Source organism: Dermacentor albipictus, unplaced genomic scaffold (genome assembly GCF_038994185.2).
Source record: "Dermacentor albipictus isolate Rhodes 1998 colony unplaced genomic scaffold, USDA_Dalb.pri_finalv2 scaffold_26, whole genome shotgun sequence".
Classification (NCBI taxonomy): domain Eukaryota; kingdom Metazoa; phylum Arthropoda; class Arachnida; order Ixodida; family Ixodidae; genus Dermacentor; species Dermacentor albipictus.
In genome coordinates, this window is record NW_027225580.1 from 883,784 (window position 1) to 896,683 (window position 12,900).

Genomic DNA, 12,900 nt, shown 5'->3' on the forward strand with positions numbered 1-12,900 from the left:
TGCGAAACGATATCGTTCTCGTTTGTGTATGCTACATGAAAATGTTCTCATTCAGCTATGCAAAATGACACCATTCTTGTTTAGCTGCATTCTACAAGTGTTCGCATTTGTGTTGAATGAGTTCTTTTGTTCATGCAATATTTTTGGTGAAGTTCCACACAGTAACACATTCTGCCAACATTGCAGCGATTAATTTCGATCACGTGAGTCGGCCGATGTGCCAGCTCAGAGACAAAGAGGACACTTTTTAGGGCCCACAATTAACACAAACCATCTTTATTTTGTATTCCGAAGCATCGTGGCCAGGTGCTTGTTCAGGTCCTTCAGCCTCCTTGCCTCCGTATCCACAGTGTTCGGCGTTTTTGAAACAGTGCTCGTATGCATCTGCACAAAAATGTAAACAAAGCAGCCGGCCCTGTTAGATTACAACAAGCCATTGGAACTGACATGCACAATAGGTAGCTCCACTGCATAACTGAGTTGGCTGGTTCTTGCATGATATTGTGTGTAAAGCGTGAACATCTCACAGAGAAACAGGAAAAAGAGAACACGGAGGCTCATGAGTTTTCTACCTACGTAAATTGATATTTCAAGATTAACCACAGCAGTTGAAAGCAAGTGCTCGTCCTCGCATTGTCTTGTTCTCGTCTCTGTTAAATGTTCGTGTTTCACAAAGAATAGAAATGGCTGCAGAATTGCAATACAAGACCACTGAAATAGTCTAATACTTTTCCACAAGTATTTTACATTAAATGAACAAGTATAACCAGCACAATGCGTTGGCGGGCTAGTTGGTGCGAATCCATGAATACTTTGTTTAGCGCGAAACGACACACACAAGAAAGACGACAGGACAAGGCGCTACTCTGAACTGACAGCATTTTATTGCGTCACTCCTTTATAGACCGCTCGAACCAAAGGAACATGCGCAGTGAGCACCATGCGGTGCAGCCACCAACAACATCCGATCCAAAGAGCGCACTCATGTGACAGAATCCAAAAAACCAAATTCAGCGCTGTACAAAGTTAAGGAAAGCACACTACTGCACTGCCACTCCAATGACTTAATGAAAAATGCTTCCGATAACTCTCGGGCGGTGGTGTCACGGCTCTTTTTCAAGATCGTGGTATCAGAAAACATGGGTTTGCATTTGGACGTTTTACAATGCTGAGCCAAATGGGAACATTTGCCTGTTGCTATGGATCATGTATGGCTTATGTTCTCTAAGGCGCTCGTTAACACAGCGGCCTGACTGCCCTACATACACTTTGCCACATGACAAGGGAATCTTATATAAACGACACCGACGCTGCATTCTACAAACTTCACATAGTTCTTTTCACAATCAGGTTTTTTACTTATTTTAGAAATACGGCAGCACAACATTGACAGTTTGTGAGGAGCGGAAAACACTACCGGAATTCGGTATTTAGTGGCGACATTATTTAGATTGTGAGCCAGTCTGTGGCAATACGGCACAACTTCAGGCCTCTTCTTTTGTGTGATGCAGTTACTTTTGTGCCGCTTCCCTTTCAGTTTCTGAAGCAATACTTCCGAGACTGATGTTACCACCACACTTGGGTAACCAGCAGTCTGCAGCCTATTTAACTGTGCAATGAAACTCATGTTCGCAGAGTGGTGACAAGATTGCATTAAGGAAGATTCTAAACACATCAAAGCAATGGCGCGTTTCACAGTCTTTGAGTGCGCAGACGCATAAGGTAAAAGTTCCTTACGTGCGCGTGGCGAGTAGATCCGACAGGCGTGGCCTGTTTGTAAGGATAGCTGCAAATCTAAAAACTGGAGTTTACCGTCCCTAGATAGCTCATGTGTGAAAGTTAAACCTTTGCCATTGTCATTGAAAAGTGTTAAAATATCAGCTACCGTCACGGAGCATTCGTTGTTGGTCTGTTTTATCACAACAAGAAAATCGTCAACATATCTAAAAATTTGAACCGAGTCATTGTTTAAGGCACTCTTAAGAGTGCGGTCGACAAAAGATAAAAAAATATTACAAAGAGCAGGCGCCACACATGAACCAATACACACACCATTTTTCTGGATAAAAAGGTTATTTTCGAACAGGATAAAAGTTGCACTTAAATAAAATTCAAGAAGGGACATGAAACCTTCTGAAGACAACCCGGTGGCATTGCAAAAATCTACCTCGCCACTTTCTTCGATGCACGTCATCACACTGCGAAATAGCTCATCATGCGGTATTGAATAGTAAAGATCTTCGACATCAACAGAAAAAATGTCGGCTACTGAATGGTTGTCTTCCAGAAAGGAAACAACATCGAAAGAATCCTTTATGCCATAAGGATCATCAATAGTTAAATGCTTCAACTGTTTTTGCAAAAAGCGGCTAACCAAAACCTGCCAATAGTTGTTTTCACTGACTATTGTACGGAAAGGCACATCCGGTTTGTGTGTTCTTGCAGTGAAAAAAAAACATCTAAAGCAAGTACCTTACATTGTTTACCATCTTTCACAATCTTGGTGAGGCCTATATTTTCCAACAAAGAAATGGCTTTGCGTTTTACCTTCTGAGCTTTCTCATTTGCCAGAATGAAGTGTTTGTTGACAGCCTCAATGGCTTTTTTGTTGAAGACAGCAGACGGAGCTATCACAAACCCGCCCTCTTTGTCACTCAGTAACAGCCGCAGTTCATTGTCTCTAAAGAAAGATACTGTCCTTTTGATCACAGCTGTCGAAGGTGGCGCGCTCCCAGTGGCGGTCCTACGAAGGTTGTACACCCTATCGAGGAGGCACCACTCCTGGTCCTCTAGTTCTGCTTTCCTTGCGATGCGCCTGTTCAAAGCCAGTAGCTCATGTGCAGGAATTCTTGGTTCCGTGCTGTACTTCGGCCCATTCTTTAGCAATGCAGCAACTTCGTCAGGAAGCCTGACGTCACCGAGTACCTGGAAACCAGCGGTGACCGGTTGCGTTTTTTCCTTTCTGCACGGTAGTCTGGACCGGAGGAGTAGCAGCAGCTGTGTCCACCAGAATTCTGTAGTCCAAGTTGATAGAAGTCTGTAGAAACGAAACTTCTTCTAGGCCACAATAGGTGCATCGCGCGAGTAGCACACAGCTCTCAACCAGTCGTACAGAAGGCGTACCTGCCCCCAAATTTCAGAACGAAGAATCCGACACATTCGCCGCACGTGACCGACGGAAGGCCTGACGTTCCCGAAGAGACTCGCCACATCTTGAGGAACATGTCCATTCTTCATGCAGAACGTAAGCATCCTTGCACGGCACACAGCAAAAGCTATGTGACTGACCAGAACAGCAGGATCAGGAAACAAATATCAGTGGGCCCTGATATTTGTGTGTCTGTGTCATAGGCCTCACCAAGATTGTGAAAGATGTAAAACAATGTAAGCTACTTGCTTGAGAGGTTTTTTCACTGCAAAAACGCACAAACTGGATGTGCCTTTCCGTACAATAGTCAGTGAAAACAACTGTTGGCAGGTTTTGGTTAGCCGCTTTTTGCAAAAACAGTTTAATCATTTAACTATTGACGATCCTTATGGCATAAAGGATTCTTTCGATGTTGTTTCCTTTCTGGAAGACAACCATTCATTAGCCAACATTTTTTCTGTTGACGTCGAAGATCTTTACGATTCTATACCGCATGATGAGCTATTTCGCAGTGTGATGATGTGCATCGAAGAAAGTGGCGAGGTAGATTTTTGCAATGCCACCGGGTTATCTTCGGAAAGTTTCATGTCCCTTCTTGAATTTTATTTAAGTGCAACTTTTATCCTGTTCGAAAATAACCTTTTTATCCAGAAAAATGGTGTGTGTATTGGTTCATGTGTGGCGCCTGCTCTTTGTAATATTTTTTTATCTTTTGTCGACCGCGCTCTTAAGAGTGCCTTAAACAATGACTCGGTTCAAATTGTTAGATATGTTGACGATTTTCTTGTTGTGATAAAACAGACTAACAACGAATGCTCCGTGACGGTAGCTGATATTTTAACACTTTTCAATGACAATGGCAAAGGTTTAACTTTCACACATGAGCTATCTAGGGACGGTAAACTCCAGTTTTTAGATTTGAAGCTATCCTTACAAACAGGCCACGCCTGTCAGATGTACTCGCCACGCGCACGTAAGGAACTTTTACCTTACGCGTCTGCGCACTCAGACTGTGAAACGCGCCATTGCTTTGATGTGTTTAGAATCTTCCTTAATGCAATCTTGTCATCACTCTGCGAACATGAGTTTCATTGCACAGTTAAATAGGCTGCAGGCTGCTGGTTACCCAAGTGTGGTGGTGACGTCAGTCTCGGAGGTATTGCTTCAGAAACTGAAAGGGAAGCGGCACAAAAGTAACTGCATGACACAAAAGAAGAGGCCTGAAGTTGTGCCGTATTGCCACAGAGTGGCTCACAATCTAAAGAATGTCGCCACTAAATACCGAATTCCGGTAGTGTTTTCCGCTCCTCAGAAACTGTCAATGTCGTGCAGCCGTATTTCTAAAATAAGTAAAAAACCTGATTGTGAAAAGAACTATGTGAAGTTTGTAGAATGCAGCGTCAGTGTCGTTTATAAGATTCCCTTGTCATGTGGCAAAGTGTATGTAGGGCAGCCAGGCCGCTGTGTTAACGAGCGCCTTAGAGAACATGAGCGATCCATACCAACAGGCACAGGTTCCCATTTGGCTCAGCATTGTAAAACATGCAAATGCAAACCCATGTTTCGTGATACCACGATTTTGAAAAAGAGCCGTGACACCACCGCCCGAGAGTTATCGGAAGCATTTTTCATTAAGTCACTGGAGTCACAGTGCATTAGTGTGCCTTCCTTAACCTAGTAAAGCACTGAATTTGGTTTTTTGGATTCTGTCACATGAGTGCGCTCTTTGGATCGGATGTTGGTGGTGGCTTCACCGCATTGTGCTCACTGCGCATGTTCCTCTGGTTTGAGCGGTCTATAAAGGAGTGACGCAATAAAATGATGTCAGTTGAGAGTAGCGCCTTGTCCTGTCGTCTTGTGTGTGCCGTTTTGCGCTAAACAAAGTATTCATGAAGCATAACCAGCTCATGCAAGTGAATACACAGATTTCACAGCTTTTTGCTACCGCACTGCGGAATATGCAGATGGAAAACACTGCATAGATGCCAGTGCAGAATTGTTTATAGGAAAGATTAATGCACCTTTAATACCACTATAGAAACTAAATGACAGTTTTTGTTAGCATGTTAGAGCACTCAATATGACCAGCTTCTATTACATAACATTTCAGCTGCTGTCTGGCCCTGCTCCCGATACTGCACTGGTCAAACATAGGTGCAACCACACTCTTCAATGGCTTTTTGTATTATTGCGTCAGTTTTTTAAGGCTAATTTTAGCCCCCCCCCCCCCCCCAGTTATCTGGGAGCCGTTGCATCACAGTGACGACAGCTGAGACAAGGATCTGTTTGTACGACAAGGTTAATCTTCCTCTTTTGCTTACTTAAACCTCCCCTCACTTTACTAATTATGTGGCACAGCAACACAATTGTTATATGCCGCCTCTTTAAAAATGCCTAATTTATTGTACAGGCAGAAATAGCTTCGCTAACCGCAGCACTACTCAATTTTCATTAAAAAGAATATCTTACTCCTGAAGCAGTGCAACAACTACAGCTACCAAACTGGTTGTTTGCTGGTGCAAAATATTAATAAGCTTACCGGCTAATGTAAAAACTACAATATTTTTATCGTCATATCAGCATTCATAGTAGCCATGCCATGTGTCGCATTCGCAGTTGTGCAAGCAACATGCATTGCCGATTTATCTGTTAGCATTGCCCTTTCGCTTCTCGCTTGATATTGCTGGGCAAGCAGTCAAACTGGATAGTTAGACACTGCCTGTCACCTCCTTACCTTCCTTATGAATTGTGCATTAAATCAGGATTTTTTCTTGGTGAAACAATTCTAGTTTGAGGCCTAAACAAGCTCCAAGGGAGTTTGCATTTAAGGAGTGTAACCATCCTCTGAAAACATGTACATGAGGAACACTGCAGAAAGAGCACTTCAAAAAAAAGAACACGAGTGTATTTATCCCCAAGGCCAAACCTTGTGTCTTCTTAAATATTTATCAAGTCAAACTCAAAATTGGTACTGAGGTGCAAGGTGTCCACAACATATTACCTTGTGAAAGCACAGTGGTGCCTGGATGTTGTGGGACCAGCTCGGACGTGGAGATCAGCACTGATCAGCAACACTGCAGTCTCCTTACAGCTTTTCTGCAGGCCCAGCCACACCTGCAATAAAACAAGTGAGCTTGGTGCCACAAAGTACTGTATTTACTCACATAATGATCGCATTTTCTTGTAAAAAAAATGGTCACAAATTCAGGTGTGTGATCATTATGCCGGTTAAATTTCCCGCAAAAAGAATTTTTTTCATCCCGCGTTTGCTGCGGGATGGCAATAGGTCAAGAAATAAGTGGCTGCCACTGTATGTAGTGCGGGACACCGAAACAAAAGTGGCGGCCAGCATAGCAAGCTGAAAACACCAAATGCGCCAAACGCGATTTTTTTTCTCTCGAGTACATTACTTGCATTGAAAGTTTCTTCCATATCAGTAATGAATAATATCGTTAATATCGGTAAGTTTGTGGCAATAACGTCGCCATGTCCACTATGAGGGGGCAGAAACAGATGGGCACGCTTAGCTGCCAGTGACATAGAAAGACACGGCGGGCATGCTGCAGAAACTGCGGCATTTGTCTTCACTACTATCCTAATACAGCACGTTTGTGCTAAGGGTGGGCAAATATCTTAGCTGTGTTACAAGTGTCGGCGTATGGATAGGGTACACTTCTAACGTATCAGTATAAACGTGGCTGCTATTGTTGCCGCTCGTGATTTGTTGCGTGCCCACGAGTGCAGATGAGAAGAATCGAAAGGCATCTTTTTTGTTGCTGTTGACCACAACCATTACAAAGCCTACACATAATAAAGGCAATTTTGGTTGTAGCTTTTTTGTCATGGAAGTGCGGAAAGTAATGAAAGGAATGAAAACGAGCATCTGCTTAAAAATGTTTGGTGCGTGCAGACCACTTGGTTTATCTTGAAGAGTTGTTCGCGTAGCATTCGACAGATGGTAAGCGCGATCATTAATAGCTAGACTTGGCACATGACATATCGCTGCAGCAAGTTAGGGGTGCAATCATTACACAGGAAATAAAAAAAATCGAATTTGGACGACAAAATTCAGGGCTGCGATCATTACGTGAGTGCGATCATTATGAGAGTAAATACGGTAAATATAGAAAGTGACACTGTGAACAAAGCAATACTTATTAGGTATGAAATGCTGATATTCGCCCGTAGAAAGCTTTAAGTAACAAAGCCTGCAAGATAAGAAAAATGCAATGTATGGGCCATCTGTACAAGAACATTAATCAAAGGTCCCTTCATTTTTTAGTCCCTTCTCCTCCTCATGCATAGATGGCAGTCAGGTTAAGTAAACTGGACCAGATTGCCACATAGTGTAAGCAAAGGTGGTCACTTTGTGGGCCAATTATGATACAATAGCACAACATGCATCCCTACAGTTGTTTTAATGTGTTCCGTAATGCTAGCCACCTTGTAGGCCCTACAGTGTCAAAGCATCCATAACTTTAACAGCGTTACCCAGTAGGGATAACCAATAAGTGTCCACAGCAGCACAACTCAGCATATCTATCAGGAGGCTTTCGTTACACTTTTACAATTCTCCTCTTATGGCTTCATCCCAATTTTTGTCAATACAAGCTTGAAGCCTCTGCACAATCTGAATGCAACAGGGCACTATAAAAAATACCACATCTTCCTACCCAATTCCATGCTTAATATAAGACTGGAAAGTTCACTATCATGTGCAGAACAAGCCAAATTGTTCTGGAATCAAGTAATCTTCCACTACCTGTGAAAAAAAAGCATGCAAGAAAGAGTATGTCGAGCACAGGGGTGTTGATGGATATTAAATACCACTGTCGTGCAGTAGACACCACGTCAACAAAACAGGCCAATGTATAAATGACTGGATCTGCAACCATGTCAACTGAATGCTCAGGTCATTTGGTGGTGCAAAGCTCACTTGCATTATTTTGTTTGAAAACTATGCAACTGTGGCAATGTGTTACGAGCATAGGGCTGGCAAGATTTGTGAGCCTTTCCTTACATGTGTTACAGAGAATCTGCGAATTGGCTCGCCCTCCAGTGGATTATCAGATAGCAAGACTGCTTATTTATCATTGTAAAACAAGTGTCATAGTAGCCATGCTTCTTTTCGCAGTTGTGTGAGCAACATACATTGTGGATTTATCTGTTCTTGCCCTTTCACCTCTCACTTTATATTGCTCTGCAAGCAGTAAAATTGGATGGCTGTTAGACTGTTATGTCCTGTCACCTCCTCACCTTTCTTATGAATTGTGCATTAAATAAGGCTTTTTTCTTGGTGAAAGAGTGCTACTTTAAGGCATAAACAAGTTCCATGGCAGTTTGCATTTAAGCATCCTCTGAAAACATGTACATGAGGAACACTGCAAGAAGAACGCTTAAAAAAAAGAACACGAGTGTATTTATCACCAAGGCCAACCCTTGTGTCTTAGCATATTTCTCAAAACTGATACTGAGGTGCAAGGTGTCTATATCATATTACCTTGTCAATGAAGCAAAGCACAGTGGTGCCTGGATGTTGTGGGACCAGCTCGGACGTGGAGATCAGCACTGATCAGCAACACAGTAGTCTGCTTACTCTTTCTGCAGGCCCAGCCACACTTGCATTAAAACAAGTGAGCTTAGTCTCACAAAAGTATAATATAAAAAGTGACACTGTGAACTAAGTAATTCTTATTAGGTATAAATAGGAATGAAATGATATTCGCCCATAGAAAGCTTTGAGTTAACAAAGCATGCGAGATAAGAAAAGTGCAATGTATGAGCCATCTGTGCAAAAACATAAATCGAAGGTCCCTTTTTTCGCTTCTCTCCTCGTTTTCGTGCATAGATAGCAGACAGGTTAAGTAAACTGGACCAGACTGCCACGTAGCGTAAGCAAAGGTGGTCACTTCTTCGGGGAGCAGCCTGTAGGCTGCTTCTTGAAAGAGTATTAGAAAATGCTAATAATGCATATATGCATTATTCACAAGAGGCCTTGTTTCTCTCAGAATGCCACAGCCAATCACATATGTCAAACTGACCATTTTAAAATGCATGAAAAGTACAGCATAGCTTTGAGGGTACCCCAAACTACTGAAATTCACATCAGCCAAGTTCAGCAGACAACACCATAATCAAGCCTCTAGAAGTTGTGCATATTATTGCAAGTTGACAGAATAATGAGGAAGAGAAGGTGAGGGAGATGGTGCCACTATAGCATAGTTCAAACTCTATCCCACATCATGTGCAGAAGGGCAAAGAATGCGCAGCTTTCAGTTATACTCTCACCTGTGACAACTGCACCAGGTTTACTGACATGCGTAACAAGCAGTATGTGATACCACGTTATTGCATCCTGCAACTGATGTGACATCAGAGATCAGCTTGAAGCTTGACGCTAAGCTATACTAGGGACACATAATGAACTGGCTACATTAAAATCTAAAGCAAAAGTGTTGAACATTGTTTGCCAGCCTGTGCACTTCATATTTTACAAAAATTCTAGACAGAAATCCTGTGTTGCAAAGACAGCACGCACTTTCCTAAAGCTTTCTCTCAGCATCCACACTTTTCTATGCATACATTATTAACCATTATTTACCTTGACACACTGTACACAAGCAGCACACTTGGAAAAGCAGAAACTAACATGTTTTTAGATCAGTGAGTTTTTCTCAGTGCTTTTGTTGCTGCAAACTTAGCCTGCTTCTGGAACGTATCTTAATGAACTTACCTAAAGCATGTGTCCCTTTGCTAATTTTATTAGGGATTTTTCATTGCTAGCAATTAAGAAAGCAAAGCGCCAGGACTATTTTTTACGTGCATTTTCGCAATCCTATGCCACCCCATTTCTCAGCAGCTTTAGAACATCTTCACTAATAAAACTTCGTTCTCATTACTTAATGGAACATTAGTAAAATTGTAGAATAGCAAGAATTTATAAATTGCATGAGAGACTCAGAAAAGTTGACAGGTGCCAAATACACGAACAGACCCTAGAACACATAAATGGCTGTGACCGTTTAGTACGTACCTTGTCAAAGCAGGCAGATCAGATGCTTTGTCGTGCTGTTCAAGCTGCATAGTGCCGCAGCCTATGTGGTGCAGAGATGCCTCCGTCTCAGGAAATTGTGACATCCCTAAACAATAAATGTTCAGTTTATTGTAATCACTGCTGAAACTGCAAACTTGTGATTTGACAACATCGCGTCAAATTGGGGAAAGCTCTCGTACAGCCAGCTACATGAAGCTGCATCCGCTTAGAGAAATTAAATATTTCATTCTTACATCACAGGCGGTTATTCAACGTGTCAAAGGCACGAAAACAAACACTAAACACAAGAAATACAGGTTGCCTTGGCGACAACCTATAAGCATCAAAGTTTGCATCCAAGCTAAAATCTTCTCACGAGTCAGATCATTTGGATGCCGTCGCGCGTTAACGTTAGCTGTGAAAACATTTGCGCAACACATCAACGTACTTCTAGAATTGTCTATACGATTTCTTGCTGAGAAATTACGTATAGAAGCAGTGACATTTCCTGCTTGAATTTTTTTGCCCGTTCAGACGAAGCGATGACCCGGCGCTAGCATACTTCATAACAAAAAGAAAATAAACAATAGATGAAGCACTTAGAACATTAACCTCGGGGTAATTTTCGTGAAACTTTTTGCTAAATGTGCACTCCGATATCGAACGAACATTAGGAAATCACTGTTATTGTTCTTGTAGCTGTACTAATCATCTTCTGCTGCGCATGACAAGGTACAGTGCTCACGGAATGAAACGCGACACGGAGCATTTAGTAAAGCCTTGCAAACGTGCAAAGTACGCGAGAGGACCCTGTCATGTCGCAAGGAATTTGGTGACCAAAGGTGACGAGGACTCCGATGTACGTGTACGCACCAAAATTACGTCGATGTGACACGAACTACAGCCGGTGAAAACGAATATATGCGCATTACTAAGCCCTAAATTGACGCGTTTCATTCCGTGAGCACTGTACACTACATGAACCATAAGAAGGCGCAAGGCGCCGGACTTACCGTCTGAGGCGAGCGCTCCTTTGTGTCCGTTCACGCCGCATCGACTGCACCAACAGTCCGTCCAGCGTAGTGTTGAATTGCGGTGAACTACAGCACGCGACAGCACAACTATCAACACATTCTTCCGTGCACTGTGACCCGATGCGGGAGCGGCGAGACAAAGAAGCGCGAATTGACCGCACTACGATAATCAACAACGGCGCACCGCAAGAAACATACAGCGAGCTAATAGCGTTGCACAGGCCCCAGGGCTTAGTGATCGTTAATTCACACAAAAAAAAGGAGCACATGTTCTCTAAGCACCGCGTAAATATGATCAAACGATCAGCACCACATCGGCTGCCCGCCGCAACAACGCCTATGGAGCGATGGCCTATAGTCCTCTTTAAGTATCCCAATTCCTCGGCTATGCGCACCATGCAGCCCGCTGCCGTTCCCGCCACCGCAGCACTGCCATCGACCTCCGCGCCAAGCATCCGAGCGTCGTCTGCTATAGCCTGGCACAGTTATGGTTGTTAGTCGCGGCACTCGGCATTTACATGGTGCTCGCTGAATAAAGCAGCCGTTATTTCTTTCTGTTGTTGTTTAAGCTGAAGTATAATATTCTACAGACACCATACCTGAGAGTGCACGTCCGAAGAAAGTGAGATGGAAAAAAAGGTGGGCCTACAAACCAAAGTGCACACGCAATGTTAACGCTTGGTGACCCACACGTCGCCGGTACTGGCGTCTCCATGAGCGCAAAACTTGGACCGGACGCAAAAGACCTCGACCGCCAGCCACGTGCCCGAGGACAGTTACAAGGCACACGCAATGAGAAAATAAAATCGGCTACAGCACAAGAAGCGCAAACACCCGCAAGTAACGTGCACATGTCAGCAGAGCAGCGCCGCTCACTTGGTGCAGAGCTCGACCGCAGCGCCCTCACAGTCCCCGGAACAAGTCGCGCCCTGCTCGAAAGGAAGACTCGCGCAACTGAGAAACTACTTCGGTCCGAAATGAAGGGAAATGACGTCGTTTGTTTACTTCGCCGTCTGTGGTTCCGGTAACTGTGATCGCATGAGTAGCGTGGGTAGTAGAGGCGTATTATTTCCATGTTTTTGCGTGTTTTAGGCGGCCTTTTTCAACAACTTTGCTGACATTGCTTTCAACAGTGAGGACAGCCTGTGGAGCAGCCCTATCAACCGGACAGGGCCGTAAAATCTGTTTGAAGTTCGCAGCACATCGTCGTTTGGTTTGTGAATGTTAGAAGGTGTTCGTTTCTCAGCGGCGTAATCGACGACGGATTTGGCGTCGAGTGGTGTGCGCTTTGTTCCGGCTTGTGCGCCGTTCTACGGATGTGTACTGTTAATGAGTGGTGCTGTTTGTGCATCGGGAAATGGTGCCACGCCGGTGGGATTTGCTTTTTTGTAAAAACGTCCGTGCCGTCTTTGTCGAGTGCTTCCGGAAACTGCTCGCCTTTTGTGCGTGCGTGTGTGTGCGTGTGTATGTGTGTATGTGTGTGCGCGCGCGCGCGCGCTTCTGATATGCGTGGAACGCGTAGGAACGTCCGTACAGTCTTTCGCGAGTGCTTTCGGAAACTGCTCGCATTCTGTCTGTGTGCGCACGCGTGTGACATTCGTCGTTATTGCGATTTGCAAAGGTGTTTTTCATTTGGTGACTGCGTCTGCGAATGCCAGGATGCGATACACGTTCGTCATTTAGAG

At 43.8% G+C, this 12,900-nt stretch overlaps 1 long non-coding RNA gene across 1 annotated transcript; it reads right to left on the reverse strand.

Moving 5' to 3' along the window:
• Positions 1 to 260: 260 nt before the first annotated feature.
• Positions 261 to 11,558, reverse strand: LOC139052548 (uncharacterized). Its single transcript, XR_011509961.1, has 5 exons — positions 11,195 to 11,558; positions 10,182 to 10,287; positions 8,649 to 8,766; positions 6,150 to 6,262; positions 261 to 384 (listed from the first exon to the last, which is right to left on the reverse strand). It is a non-coding gene; the product is annotated as an uncharacterized lncRNA (long non-coding RNA).
• Positions 11,559 to 12,900: the final 1,342 nt, after the last annotated feature.